The sequence below is a fragment of the Oncorhynchus mykiss genome, chromosome 4, assembly GCF_013265735.2.
Source record: "Oncorhynchus mykiss isolate Arlee chromosome 4, USDA_OmykA_1.1, whole genome shotgun sequence".
Classification (NCBI taxonomy): Eukaryota; Metazoa; Chordata; class Actinopteri; order Salmoniformes; family Salmonidae; genus Oncorhynchus; species Oncorhynchus mykiss.
The window spans coordinates 35,823,579-35,839,907 of record NC_048568.1 but is presented as its reverse complement, the minus strand read 5'-3'; positions in this window follow the sequence as shown (position 1 = coordinate 35,839,907).

Genomic DNA, 16,329 nt, shown 5'->3' with positions numbered 1-16,329 from the left:
AACCAATTTGTTGTATTACTCCAGACAAGCTCAATCAAATCCAGATAAAGTATTTGGAATGATTTCAAACAGTATTTGAACCCAGGTCAGATACAAGCAGGACTGAGCTATGGAGGTAATAACTCCTTAACCCTGGTGTGGTAATGAGACACTGGATCCTACATGATAACAGAGTGTTTATCATCTGCCATGTGAGACCAGACATCTCTTTAATAATGGAGGGCTATGGCCGGTTGACTGGGGTCAGAGTCAGAGCTCAGTGCTGCTGGAGCACCAGGAAGGCATGGCCAGGAGAGGGTTAGGACAGGGTTAGGACCATGGAGAGTCAGGAAAGTGTTAGGACAGGGTTAGGACAGGGTTAGGACCATGGAGAGTCAGGAACATGTTAGGACCATGGAAAGTGTTAGGACCATGGAGAGTTAGGAGAGGGTTAGGATCATGGAGAGTTGGGAGAGGGTTAGGATCATGGAGAGTTGGGAGAGGGTTAGGATCATGGAGAGTTGTTAGAGGGTTAGGATCATGGAGAGTTAGGATCATGGAGAGTTAGGAGAGGGTTAAGATCATGGAGAGTTAGGACCATGGAGAGTTAGGAGAGGGTTAGGATCATGGAGAGTTGGGAGAGGGTTAGGATCATGGAGAGTTGGGAGAGGGTTAGGATCATGGAGAGTTGTTAGAGGGTTAGGATCATGGAGAGTTAGGATCATGGAGAGTTAGGATCATGGAGAGTTAGGATCATGGAGAGTTGGGAGAGGGTTAGGATCATGGAGAGTTGGGAGAGGGTTAGGATCATGGAGAGTTGGGAGAGGGTTAGGATCATGGAGAGTTGGGAGAGGGTTAGGATCATGGAGAGTTGGGAGAGGGTTAGGATCATGGAGAGTTGTTAGAGGGTTAGGATCATGGAGAGTTAGGATCATGGAGAGTTAGGAGAGGGTTAGGATCATGGAGAGTTAGGACCATGGAGAGTTAGGAGAGGGTTAGGATCATGGAGAGTTGGGAGAGGGTTAGGATCATGGAGAGTTGGGAGAGGGTTAGGATCATGGAGAGTTGTTAGAGGGTTAGGATCATGGAGAGTTAGGATCATGGAGAGTTAGGAGAGGGTTAGGATCATGGAGAGTTGGGAGAGGGTTAGGATCATGGAGAGTTGGGAGAGGGTTAGGATCATGGAGAGTTGGGAGAGGGTTAGGATCATGGAGAGTTGTTAGAGGGTTAGGATCATGGAGAGTTAGGATCATGGAGAGTTAGGAGAGGGTTAGGATCATGGAGAGTTAGGACCATGGAGAGTTAGGAGAGGGTTAGGATCATGGAGAGTTGGGAGAGGGTTAGGATCATGGAGAGTTGGGAGAGGGTTAGGATCATGGAGAGTTGTTAGAGGGTTAGGATCATGGAGAGTTAGGATCATGGAGAGTTAGGAGAGGGTTAGGATCATGGAGAGTTGGGAGAGGGTTAGGATCATGGAGAGTTGGGAGAGGGTTAGGATCATGGAGAGTTGGGAGAGGGTTAGGATCATGGAGAGTTGGGAGAGGGTTAGGATCATGGAGAGTTGTTAGAGGGTTAGGATCATGGAGAGTTAGGATCATGGAGAGTTAGGAGAGGGTTAGGATCATGGAGAGTTAGGACCATGGAGAGTTAGGAGAGGGTTAGGATCATGGAGAGTTAGGATCATGGAGAGTTAGGAGAGGGTTAGGATCATGGAGAGTTAGGACCATGGAGAGTTAGGAGAGGGTTAGGATCATGGAGAGTTGGGAGAGGGTTAGGATCATGGAGAGTTGGGAGAGGGTTAGGATCATGGAGAGTTGGGAGAGGGTTAGGATCATGGAGAGTTGGGAGAGGGTTAGGATCATGGAGAGTTGTTAGAGGGTTAGGATCATGGAGAGTTAGGATCATGGAGAGTTAGGAGAGGGTTAGGATCATGGAGAGTTAGGACCATGGAGAGTTAGGAGAGGGTTAGGATCATGGAGAGTTAGGATCATGGAGAGTTAGGAGAGGGTTAGGATCATGGAGAGTTAGGACCATGGAGAGTTAGGAGAGGGTTAGGATCATGGAGAGTTGGGAGAGGGTTAGGATCATGGAGAGTTGGGAGAGGGTTAGGATCATGGAGAGTTGTTAGAGGGTTAGGATCATGGAGAGTTAGGATCATGGAGAGTTAGGAGAGGGTTAGGATCATGGAGAGTTGGGAGAGGGTTAGGATCATGGAGAGTTGGGAGAGGGTTAGGATCATGGAGAGTTGTTAGAGGGTTAGGATCATGGAGAGTTAGGATCATGGAGAGTTAGGAGAGGGTTAGGATCATGGAGAGTTGGGAGAGGGTTAGGATCATGGAGAGTTGGGAGAGGGTTAGGATCATGGAGAGTTGTTAGAGGGTTAGGATCATGGAGAGTTGTTAGAGGGTTAGGATCATGGAGAGTTGTTAGAGGGTTAGGATCATGGAGAGTTGTTAGAGGGTTAGGATCATGGAGAGTTAGGATCATGGAGAGTTAGGAGAGGGTTAGGATCATGGAGAGTTGGGAGAGGGTTAGGATCATGGAGAGTTGGGAGAGGGTTAGGATCATGGAGAGTTGGGAGAGGGTTAGGATCATGGAGAGTTGTTAGAGGGTTAGGATCATGGAGAGTTAGGATCATGGAGAGTTAGGAGAGGGTTAGGATCATGGAGAGTTAGGACCATGGAGAGTTGGGAGAGGGTTAGGATCATGGAGAGTTGGGAGAGGGTTAGGATCATGGAGAGTTGGGAGAGGGTTAGGATCATGGAGAGTTGTTAGAGGGTTAGGATCATGGAGAGTTAGGATCATGGAGAGTTGGGAGAGGGTTAGGATCATGGAGAGTTGGGAGAGAGTTAGGATCATGGAGAGTTGGGAGAGGGTTAGGATCATGGAGAGTTGGGAGAGGGTTAGGATCATGGAGAGTTGGGAGAGGGTTAGGATCATGGAGAGTTGGGAGAGGGTTAGGATCATGGAGAGTTGGGAGAGGGTTAGGATCATGGAGAGTTGGGAGAGGGTTAGGATCATGGAGAGTTGGGAGAGGGTTAGGATCATGGAGAGTTGGGAGAGGGTTAGGATCATGGAGAGTTGGGAGAGGGTTAGGACCATGGAGAGTTGGGAGAGGGTTAGGACCATGGAGAGTTGGGAGAGGGTTAGGACCATGGAGAGTTGGGAGAGGGTTAGGATCATGGAGAGTTGGGAGAGGGTTAGGACCATGGAGAGTTAGGACCATGGAGAGTTAGGACCATGGAGAGTTAGGAGAGGGTTAGGACCATGGAGAGTTAGGAGAGGGTTATGACCATGGAGGGTTAGGAGAGGGTTATGACCATGGAGGGTTAGGAGAGGGTTAGGACCATGGAGGGTTAGGAGAGGGTTAGGACCATGGAGAGTTAGGAGAGGGTTATGACCATGGAGGGTTAGGAGAGGGTTATGACCATGGAGGGTTAGGAGAGGGTTAGGACCATGGAGAGTTGGACCACGGATGGTTAGGACCATGGAGAGAGGAGAGGGTTAGGACCATGGAGGGTTAGGAGAGGGTTAGAACCATGGAGAGTTAGGAGAGGGTTAGGACCATGGAGATTTGGACCACAGATGGTTAGGACCATGGAGAGTTAGGAGAGGGTTAGGACCATGGAGAGTTGGACCACGGATGGTTAGGATCATGGAGAGTTAGGAGAAGGGTTAGGACCATGGAGAGTTAGGAGAAGGGTTAGGACCATGGAGAGTTAGGAGAGAGTTAGGACCATGGAGAGTTAGGATAAGGGTTAGGACCATGGAGAGTTAGGAGAAGGGTTAGGACCATGGAGAGTTAGGAGAAGGGTTAGGACCATGGAGAGTTAGGAGAGAGTTAGGAACATGGAGAGTTAGGAGAGGGTTAGGACCATGGAGAGTTAGGAGAGGGTTAGGACCATGGAGAGTTAGGAGAGGGTTAGGACCATGGAGAGTTAGGAGAGGGTTAGGACCATGGAGAGTTAGGAGAGGGTTAGGACCATGGAGGGTTAGGAGAGGGTTAAGACAATGGAAGGTTAGGAGAGGGTTAAGACAATGGAGAGTTAGGAGAGGGTTAGGACCATGGAGAGTTAGGAGAGGGTTAGGACCATGGAGAGTTAGGAGAGAGTTAGGACCATGGAGAGTTAGGAGAGGGTTATGACAATGGAAGGTTAGGAGAGTGTTAGGACCATGGAGAGTTGGACCACGGATGGTTCAGACCATGGAGAGTTAGGAGAGTGTTAGGACCACAGAGGGGTAAGAGTGTGTTAGGATCATGGAGAGTTAGGACCATGGAGAGTTAGGAGAGGGTTAGGACCATGGAGAGTTGGGAGAGGGTTAGGACCATGGAGAGTTAGGAGAGGGTTAGGACCATGGAGAGTTAGGAGAGGGTTAGGACCATGGAGAGTTAGGAGAGAGTTAGGACCATGGAGAGTTAGGAGAGGGTTATGACAATGGAAGGTTAGGAGAGTGTTAGGACCATGGAGAGTTGGACCACAGAGGGGTAAGAGTGTGTTAGGACCATGGAGGGAGCATTGAAAGGCCATTGGACATCATGACTAGTATTGTGAGTGGAACTAGCTAGAGCTGAGCTCAGTAATAAAGATCAAGGTCCCAAAGTCTACAGAGCAAATTCCCAGTATCCTACATACTACGCTGTGGTCAGTCAGTCTGCTCGCTGTGGTCAGTCAGTCTGCTCGCTGTGGTCAGTCAGTCTGCTCGCTGTGGTCAGTCAGTCTGCTCGCTATGGTCAGTCAGTCTGCTCGCTGTGGTCAGTCAGTCTGATCGCTGTGGTCAGTCAGTCTCTGTCTGTACCCAAACCAATTACATCATTGTCCATTTCACACTAAAGGCTTTTCACCACACATAACACCCCAGCCCTCTGCATTTGGTCCCTGACAGATAAAGGGAACACAACGTCTCCCTTTAAAGCCACGTGGACCACATCCCTCCGTCCCTCCCCTTCCAATGTTTCGCTTCAAACATGTTTATATATGGGTCTTCAAACATGTTCATATATGGGTCTTTAAACATGTCTTTATATATGGGTCTTTAAACATGTCTTTATACAGTGCCTTGCGAAAGTATTCGGCCCCCTTGAACTTTGCGACCTTTTGCCACATTTCAGGCTTCAAACATAAAGATATAAAACTGTATTTTTTTGTGAAGAATCAACAACAAGTGGGACACAATCATGAAGTGAACGACATTTATTGGATATTTCAAACTTTTTTAACAAATCAAAAACTGAAAAATTGGGCGTGCAAAATTATTCAGCCCCTTTACTTTCAGTGCAGCAAACTCTCTCCAGAAGTTCAGTGAGGATCTCTGAATGATCAAATTTTGACCTAAATGACTTGTTGTTGATTTGTTGTTGTTGATTCTTCACAAAAAAATACAGTTTTATATTTTTATGTTTGAAGCCTGAAATGTGGCAAAAGGTCGCAAAGTTCAAGGGGGCCGAATACTTTCGCAAGGCACTGTATATGAGTCTTTAAACATGTCTTTATATATGAGTCTTTAAACATGTCTTTATATATGAGTCTTTAAACATGTCTTTATACAGTGCCTTGCGAAAGTATTCGGCCCCCTTGAACTTTGCGACCTTTTGCCACATTTCAGGCTTCAAACATAAAGATATAAAACTGTATTTTTTTGTGAAGAATCAACAACAAGTGGGACACAATCATGAAGTGGAACGACATTTATTGGATATTTCAAACTTTTTTAACAAATCAAAAACTGAAAAATTGGCTGTGCAAAATTATTCAGCCCCCTTAAGTTAATACTTTGTAGCGCCACCTTTTGCTGCGATTACAGCTGTAAGTCGCTTGGGGTATGTCTCTATCAGTTTTGCACATCGAGAGACTGAAATGTTTTCCCATTCCTCCTTGCAAAACAGCTCGAGCTCAGTGAGGTTGGATGGAGAGCATTTGTGAACAGCAGTTTTCAGTTCTTTCCACAGATTCTCGATTGGATTCAGGTCTGGACTTTGACTTGGCCATTCTAACACCTGGATATGTTTATTTTTGAACCATTCCATTGTAGATTTTGCTTTATGTTTTGGATCATTGTCTTGTTGGAAGACAAATCTCCGTCCCAGTCTCAGGTCTTTTGCAGACTCCATCAGGTTTTCTTCCAGAATGGTCCTGTATTTGGCTCCATCCATCTTCCCATCAATTTTAACCATCTTCCCTGTCCCTGCTGAAGAAAAGCAGGCCCAAACCATGATGCTGCCACCACCATGTTTGACAGTGGGGATGGTGTGTTCAGCTGTGTTGCTTTTACGCCAAACATGACATTTTGCATTGTTGCCAAAAAGTTCAATTTTGGTTTCATCTGACCAGAGCACCTTCTTCCACATGTTTGGTGTGTCTCCCAGATGGCTTGTGGCAAACTTTAAACTACACTTTTTATGGATATCTTTAAGAAATGGCTTTCTTCTTGCCACTCTTCCATGAAGGCCAGATTTGTGCAATATATGACTGATTGTTGTCCTATGGACAGAGTCTCCCACCTCAGCTGTAGATCTCTGCAGTTCATCCAGAGTGATCATGGGCCTCTTGGCTGCATCTCTGATCAGTCTTCTCCTTGTATGAGCTGAAAGTTTAGAGGGACGGCCAGGTCTTGGTAGATTTGCAGTGGTCTGATACTCCTTCCATTTCAATATTATCGCTTGCACAGTGCTCCTTGAGATGTTTAAAGCTTGGGAAATCTTTTTGTATCCAAATCCGGCTTTAAACTTCTTCACAAAAGTATCTCGGATCTGCCTGGTGTGTTCCTTGTCCTTCATGATGCTCTCTGCGCTTTGAACGGACCTCTGAGACTATCACAGGGCAGGTGCATTTATACAGAGACTTGATTACACACAGGTGGATTGTATTTATCATCATTAGTCATTTAGGTCAACATTGGATCATTCAGAGATCCTCACTGAACTTCTGGAGAGAGTTTGCTGCACTGAAAGTAAAGGGGCTGAATAATTTTGCACGCCCAATTTTTCAGTTTTTGATTTGTTAAAAAAGTTTGAAATATCCAATAAATGTCGTTCCACTTCATGATTGTGTCCCACTTGTTGTTGATTCTTCACAAAAAAATACAGTTTTATATCTTTATGTTTGAAGCCTGAAATGTGGCAAAAGGTCGCAAAGTTCAAGGGGGCCGAATACTTTCGCAAGGCACTGTATATGAGTCTTTAAACATGTCTTTATATATGGGTCTTTAAACATGTTTATATATGGGTCTTTAAACATGTTTATATATGGGTCTTTAAACATGTTTATATATGGGTCTTTAAACATGTTTATATATGTATTCTCTCTCTCCATCTTGCTTACATAAGAGGTGGATGCAGGGAGCCCAGGCGGTGCTGGTGGAGCCTGGGGGTGAAAACAGGGATGTTAAACTGAAGGGGTGTTAGAGCTGTATTGTTTTACAATGCAGTGGTGAGATACAGCCATGTGAATGAATGAACAGAACCAGAGAAGAGATACATTAAATGGGGGCTGGTTGGTTGGCGAGCTATTTTGTGTACTCAAAAAGAGCTCTGGGGCTGGCGCTCCACATGTTAGATCTTATTTTGATCACTCTTTTTTGTTGCTGAGAATTTTCCTGCACAGCAGGAAATGTAACCTTGTCGTGTATTTTAGGTTTAGAGGCTTCTAAAGTTTATAATTTCCACTTAACATTTTCAGACTTGATTTGCCCAAATTAAAAATGTATCAACCCTTACAAAAATGGCCATTAATTATAATCCACATAATAATTCACAATCCTATTGCTGCAAGATTATTTTTCATGGTTTAGCAAACTGACTCAAATGACGACCCCCCCACCCCCCAAAAAAACAGACAGATTTCTGTTTCCTCCAAAAATTGCCACAAAATAGACACATTAAATCCATGATGCAGTGTATTCCCATAACTACAGTGTGTTTAATCAGGTGAACAGACAGAAAGGGAACTAGTCTGTATGTATGGGTGTCATCTGATCATTTACATAATGTTGGATAAAAACAGTGGGAAGCAGCCATGTCTGGATATAACCCAACTGTGTGTGGGAGTCGGGTTATACATGCCCAGGATGTCTGGCTCAATTTGTATTAAGTACTAGGCTAACTCTGTGTGTGTGTGTGTGTGTACATGTATGTGTGTGTGTGTACATGTGTGTGTCTGTGTATGTGTGTGTATGTGTTCTGAAAGGCCCCAGAGTCTGCAACACCTCTAAGCAAGGGGCACCACCAAGTAAGCGACACCATGAAGACCATGGAGCTCTCCAAACAGGTCAGGGACAAAGTTGTGGAGAAGAACAGATCAGGGTTGGGTTATGAAAAAAAATCTGAAACTTTTATCATCCCACAGAGCACCATTAAATCCATTATACATTTTTTTAAAGAATATTACACCACAACAAACCTGCCAAGAGAGAGCCGCCCACCAAAACTCACGGACCAGGCAAGGAGGGCATTAATAAGAGAGGAAACAAAGAGACCAAAGATCACTCTGAAGGAGCTGCCCCACAGCGGAGAATGGAGTATCTGTCCATAGGACCACTTTAAATCATACACTCCACAGAGCTGGGCTTTACGGAAGAGTGGCCAGAAGAAAATAAGCAAACATGTTTGGTGTTTGCCAAAAGGCATGTGGGAGAGTCCCCAAACATATGGAAGAAAGAACTCTGGTCAGAAGAGACTAAAACTGAGCTTTTTGGCCATCAAGGAAAACGCTATGTCTGGTGCAAACTCAACACCTCTCATCACCCCGAGAACACCATCCCCACAGTGAGGCATGGTGGTGGCAGCATCATGCTGTGGGGATGTTTTTCATCGTCAGGGACTGGGAAACTGGTCAGAATTGAAGTAATGATGGATGGCGCTAAATACAGGGAAATTCTTGAGGGAAACCCGTTTCAGTCTTAACAGAGATTTGAAAATGGGACGGAGGTTCACCTTCCAGCAGAACAATGACCCTAAGCATACTGCAAAAGCAACACTTGAGTGCTTTAAGGGGAAACATTTAAATGTCTTGGAATGGCCTAGTCAAAGTCTAGACATCAATCCAATTGAGAATCTGTGGTTTGACTTAAAGATTGCTGTACATCAGTGGAACCCATCCAACTTAAAGGAGCAGGAGCAGTTTTGCCTTGAAGAATGGGGTGAATAGTTATGCATGCTAAAGTTGTCTGTTTTTTTTTGTCGAATTTCTTGTTTGTTCCATAATAAAAAATATTTTTGCTTCAAAGTGGTAGGCATGTTGAGTAAATCAAATGATACAAACCCCCCAAAATCTTTAAAGGGGATGAATACTTTCACAAGCCACTGTATGTGTGTACACGTATGTGTATTTGTGTGTACATGTGTGTGTCTGTATGTGTGTACATGTGTGTGTACATGTATGTGAATGTGTGTGTGTACATGTATGTGTGTGAACATGAATGTGTTTGTGTGTACATGTATGTGTATGTCTGTACATGTATGTGTGTGTTTACATGTATGTGTGTGTGTGTGTGTACATGTATGTGTGTATGTACATGTATGTGCTTGTGTGTACATATATGTGTATGTATGTATGTGTACATGTGTGTGTGTGTGTGTACATGTATGTGTGTGTATGTATGTGTGTGTATGCGTTTGTTTGTGTTTGTGTGTGTGTACATGTAAACTCAGCAAAAAAAAGAAACATCCCTTTTTCAGGACCCTGTCATTCAATTATAATTCATAAAAATCAAAATAACTCCACAGATCTTTATTGTAAAGGGTTTAAACACGGTTTCCCATGCTTGTTCAATGAACCATAAACAATTAATGAACATGCACCTGTGGAACGGCCGTTAAGACACTAACTGCTTACAGACGGTAGGCAATTAAGGCCACAGTAATGAATACTTAGGACACTAAAGAGGCCTTTCTACTGACTCTGGAAAAACACAGAAAGAAAGATGCCCAGGGTCCCTGCTCATCTGTGTGAATGTGCCTTAGGCATGCTGCAAGGAGGCATGAGGACTGCCGATGTGGCCATGGCAATAAATTGCAATGTCTGTACTGTGAGACGCCTAAGACAGCGCTACAGGGAGACAGGACGGACAGCGGATTGTCCTCGCAGTGGAAGACCACGTGTAACAACACCTGCACAGGATCTGTACATCCAAACATCACACCTGCTGGACAGGTACAGGATGGCAACAACAACTGCCCGAGTTACAGGAGGAAAGCACAATCCCTCCATCAGTGCTCAGACTGTCTGCAATAGGCTGAGAGAGGCTGGACTGAGGGCTTGTAGGCCTGTTGTAAGGCAGGTCCTCACCAGACATCACCGGCAACAACGTCGCTTATCGGCACAAACCCACCGTCGCTGGACCAGACAGGACTGGCAAAAAGTGCTCTCCACTGACGAGTCGCAGTTTTGTCTCACCAGGGGTGATGGTCGGATTCGCGTTTATCGCCGAAGGAACGAGCTTTACACCGAGGCCTGTACTCTGGGGCGGGATCAGAGCAGGAACTTGATGGCCTTGGTGGAAGAAAGGTAACATCTCACAGCAAGACCTGGCAAATCTGGTGCAGTCCATGAGGAGGAGATGCACTGCAGTACTTAATGCAGCTGGTGGCCACGGAACATTTCTAGGATCTTTCAGCTCACGGAACATGGGACCAAAACTTGTGATTATATTTTTGTTCAGTATACATATAGCACTGGAGGCACTGGAGGCTGCTGAGGGGAGGACAGCTCGTGGTAATGGATGGAACGGAATAAATGGAATGGTTTCAGACACGTAGTAGACTGTTACTTTTTTTGACCCCCCCCCCCCCCCCTTTGTTCAGGGACACATTATTCAATTTCTGTTAGTCACATGTATGTGGAACATGTTCAGTTTATGCCTCAGTTGTTGAGTCTTATGTTCATACAAATATTTATACATATTTGTTTGCTGAAAATAAACGCAGTTGACAGTGAGAGGATGTTTCTTTTTTTAGCTGAGTTTGTGTACGTGTGTGTGTGTGTACATGTATCTACCTGTCTGAGGTGCACTATCAGCATGATGCCAACTCAACCAACTAGGACTAGAGTCTGTGTTGCACTGTCCAGTACGCATGCACGCAAACACACCAACAGTACACAATACACTCACACCTCTAAAAAAACAAAAACAAAAACAAAAAAATTCTAACTCAGTACTGCCTGACTGCCTCTGCAGTCTCTCAATGGCCGACCAAAGCCAGTAGAACATTTGACTACTTTTCCATATTTCTGTGCTTCTGTACCACTGTGCTGTGGGGACGATGTTCAACTTGAAACCTTTGCTATGTAAACCCTGTCTACGGTAGCCATACTACTGCCACCCTACAGCCCTGTCTGTCTTCATAGGGTGGTTATAGGTGCTGCTTTCCCTATCACACTTTTTACATTCTATTATTATATGCCACTTCGCACTTAAAAGTATACGGTTTACAGCATACACATACGATTTACAGCATACACATACGGTTTACAGCATGCACATACGATTTACAGCATACACATACGGTTTACAGCATGCACATACGATTTACAGCATTCACATTTGGCTTACAGCATACACATACGGTTTACAGCATACACATACGGTTTACAGCATACACATACGGTTTACAGCATACACATACGGTTTACAGCATACACATACGGTTTACAGCACACACATACGATTTACAGCACACACATACGGCTTACAGCATTCACATACGGCTTACAGCATTCACATACGGCTTACAGCATTCACATACGGCTTACAGCATTCACATACGGCTTACAGCATTCACATACGATTTACAGCATTCACATACGATTTACAGCATACGGTTTACAGCATACACATTCGATTTACAGCATTCACATATGGCTTACAGCATACGGCTTACAGCATACACATACGGCTTACAGCATACGGCTTACAGCATACACATACGACTTACAGCATACGGTTTACAGCATACGGCTTACAGCATACAAATACGATTTACAGCATACACATACGCTTTACAGCATACACATACGCTTTACAGCATACGCTTTACAGCATGCACATACGGTTTACAGCATGCACATACGGTTTACAGCATGCACATACGGTTTACAGCATACACATACGGTTTACAGCATGCACATACGGTTTACAGCATACGGTTTACAGCATACACATACGGTTTACAGCATGCACATACGGTTTACAGCATACACATACGGTTTACAGCATACACATACGGTTTACAGCACACACATACGGTTTACAGCATACGGTTTACAGCATACACATACGGTTTACAGCATGCACATACGGTTTACAGCATACACATACGGTTTACAGCATACACATACGGTTTACAGCACACACATACGGTTTACAGCATACGGTTTACAGCATACACATACGGTTTACAGCATACACATACGGTTTACAGCATGCACATACGGTTTACAGCATACGGTTTACAGCATACACATACGGTTTACAGCATGCACATACGGTTTACAGCATACGCTTTACAGCATGCACATACGGTTTACAGCATGCACATACGGTTTACAGCATGCACATACGGTTTACAGCATGCACATACGGTTTACAGCATGCACATACGGTTTACAGCATGCACATACGGTTTACAGCATGCACATACGGTTTACAGCATGCACATGCGGTTTACAGCATGCACATACGGTTTACAGCATGCACATACGGTTTACAGCATGCACATACTGCTTACAGCATACACATACGGTTTACAGCATACACATATGATTTACAGCATACGGCTTACAGCATACACATACAGTTTACAGTATAAACACATGACTTACAGTATAGTATAAACATACAACTTACAGTATAGTATAAACATACAACTTACAGTTTAGTGTAAACATACAACTTAGAGTATAGAGAGAAGCTTCTCTTCACCTCGCTTAAGAGAGACAGGAACGACGGAGCTTATTGACACAGATGCCGTGACAATTCATCTTTAACCAAGCCAAGGTTGTATTCGTTAGGCACCAAACGTAAGAAAAAAAGACTGAAACAGGGAGGGACTACCAGACTTCTCCAATAAGAAACTCTGTCATTTTAGTTTTCCATTTCTAAATATTTTAAACCGTTTTCTGTTGTGTACCCTAGCCTAGCGAATGTGACAGGGTGATGGTGACTCTTGGCTGCACTGGGCAGGGCAAGGAACACCTGGTTTCTGTTTTACAACGACTGTGAGGCAGACACCTGAGAGAGTGCCTTTGTTCCAAAGTAGCACCAAGGTGAAAGGTAATCCTGGATGAGAAAGACAGAAAGGTGTGAGTGCCAGTGCAGTGGGTGAGGGGACTCTGGGGCAGTGCCAGTGACATTGACACAGATACAGGTGACTCATTTGGTTGGTAGGGTGCAGTCTGTGGTCTACCATGCTGAAGATAAATCACCCTTGAGGGTGCAGTCATTGTGGTGAATCCTTCCCCTGTTGATGAAGCCCAGCATGCTGTACATGTTAACTTATACAATCACATCCGCATTCAAATACACACACACAAACGGAAGCACACTCGCGCACACACGTACAAACGCACACACTGCAGTGGAGAAGATTGAGAGCGTCAAGTTCCTTGGCATCCACATCAGCAACAAACTAAGCACACCAAGACAGTCGTGAAGAGGGCACGACAAAACCTATTCCCCCTCAGGAGACTGAAACAATTTGGCATGGGTCCTCAGATCCTCAAAAGAGCTCCCTGCCATCCAGGACCCTTAAACCAGGCCGTGTCAGAGTAAGGCCTAAAAAATTGTCAAAGAGAAGGGCGGTCCCGAGTGGCGCAGTGGTCTAAGGCACTGCATCGCAGTGCTAGCTGTGCCACTAGAGATTCTGGGTTCGAGTCCAGGCTCTGTCACAGCCGGCCACGACCGGGAGGCCCATGGGGGCAGCGCACAATTGGCCCAGTGTCGTTAGGGAGGGTTTGGCCGGCAGGGATGTCCTTGTCTCATCGCGCACTAGCGCCTCCTGTGGCGGGCCGGGCGCAGTGCGTGCTGACCAGGTCGCCAGGTGCACAGTGTTTCCTCTGACACATTGGTGCGGCTAGCTTCCGGCTTGGATGTGCATCAAGAAGCAGTTGGGTTGTGTTTCGGAGGACGCATGGCTCTCGACCTTTGCCTCTCCCGAGCCCATATGGGAGTTTCAGCGATGAGACAAGACTGTAACTACCAATTGGGGAGAAAAAAGGGGTGAAAAATACAACAACAACAAAAATTGTCAAAGACTCCAGCAACCCAAGTCAGACTGTTCTCTCTGCTACTGCATGGCAAGTGGTAGCGATGCACCAATTCTGGAACCAACAGGAAACTGAACAGCTTCTACCCCCAAGCTTGCTAAATAGTTAGTCCAGATTGGTTACTCATTACATACGGTGTTTATCTAGCCTGTCACGTTACCCCACTTAGAGTACATGTCAGTGGAGGCTGCTGAGGGGAGGACGGCTCATAATAATGTCTGGAATGGAGTGCATGGAATGTTATCAAACTACATGTCTGAAACCATTCCATGATTCCGATCTATTACCATGAGCTGTCCTCCCCTCAGCAGCCTCCAGTGCTATATGTATACTGAACAAAAATATAAATCACAAGTTTTGGTCCCATGTTTCATGAGCCGAAAGATCCTAGAAATGTTCCATATTCACAAAAAGCTTCTTTCTCTCAAATGTTATTCACAAATTTGTTTACATCCCTGTTACTTTAGCGAATTTGTCAGTACGTCCAACGGGCCTTTCAACCGCAGACCACATGTAACCTCGCCAGCCCAGGACCTGCACATCCGGCTTCTTCACCTACAGGATCATCTGAGACCAGCCACCCAGACAGCTGGTGAAGCTGAGGAGCATTTCTGTCTGTAATAAAGCCCTTTTGTGGGGAAAAACTCATTCTGATTGGCTGGGCCTATGCACAACCATGGCTGCGCCCCTGCCCAGTCATGTGAAATCCATAGATTAGATTGTTGCAGTTATATTTTTGTTCAGTATACATATCTACCTCAATTACCTCATACCCCTGCACATGGACTCTGTACCGGTACCCTGCGTATACAGCCAAGTTATCGTTCGTTACTCATTGTGCATTAATTATTTCAAATAGTTCTCTCTGCATTGTTGAAATGTTTTTTTTGGTCACATATACCAGATAGGGGCAGTGAAATGTGTTGTTTTATAGAGTCAGCCAAAGGCAAACAATATTAGATTTGATCTAGTGCAGCACCGCAACACGACCACAATAGAGCTTTGCTGACACCAACTGGTCAGAATTGAGTACTGCACTGAGAAATGGGATTTTTGTATTACTGCAATATTATCTCTCTAGTCTAAGATATTTGGGGTTAATTTCAAAAATATGTTTACTCAACTAGGCATGTCAGTTAAGAACAGATTCTTATTTACAATGACTGCTTACCAGGGAACAGTGGGTTAACTGCTTTGTTCAGGGACAGAACAACAGATTTTTACCTCATCAACTCAGGGATTCGATCCAGCAACCTTTGGGTTACTGGCCCAACACACTAACCACCTGTTATAAGCTGAGATATGGAATTGTTTTGAGACTGTCATACCATGGATCAGTTAGCTTTTTGACTTTGGCCTTAAGTACCAAATCACATTGAATAACATTGATAAATGGCACAAAAAAACAAAAAAATGTTTTGAAGTGTCCGTCTTATATCTAGGATATATAAGACGGCGATAGATAGATATATATAGATATATCTATATATATCTATCTCTATATATCTATCTCTATATATATATATATCTATCTATCTATAGCATTTGAACATTTTTCAACTTTCTCCATATTTTGTTACAGCCATATTCTAAAATGGATACAATTATTTATTTTTTCTCAACAATCCTCACAATACCCCATAATGACAAAGTGAAAACAGGTTTAGCCATTTTCACAAATGTATTAAAAACAGAAATACCTTATTTACATAAGTATTCAGCCCCTTTGCTATGAGACTCGAAATTGAGCTCAAGTGCATCCTGTTTCCATTGATCATCTGAGGTTGCTCTATTACTCGATTGGAGACCATCGGGGTGAATTCGATTGAGTGGACATTATTTGAAAAGGTCCCACTGTTGATAGTGAACGTCTGAGCAAAAACCAAGCTGAGGTTGAAGGAATTGTCCGTAGATCTCCGAGACAGGATTGTGTCGAGGCACAAATCTGGAGAAGGGTACTAAAAAATGTCTGCAGCATTGGAGGTCCCCAAGAACACAGTGGCGTCAATCATTCTTAAATGGAAGAAGTATAAACCATCAACTCTTCCTAAAGCTGGCCCCATCAGCCAAACGGGAGAGAAGGGCCTTGGTC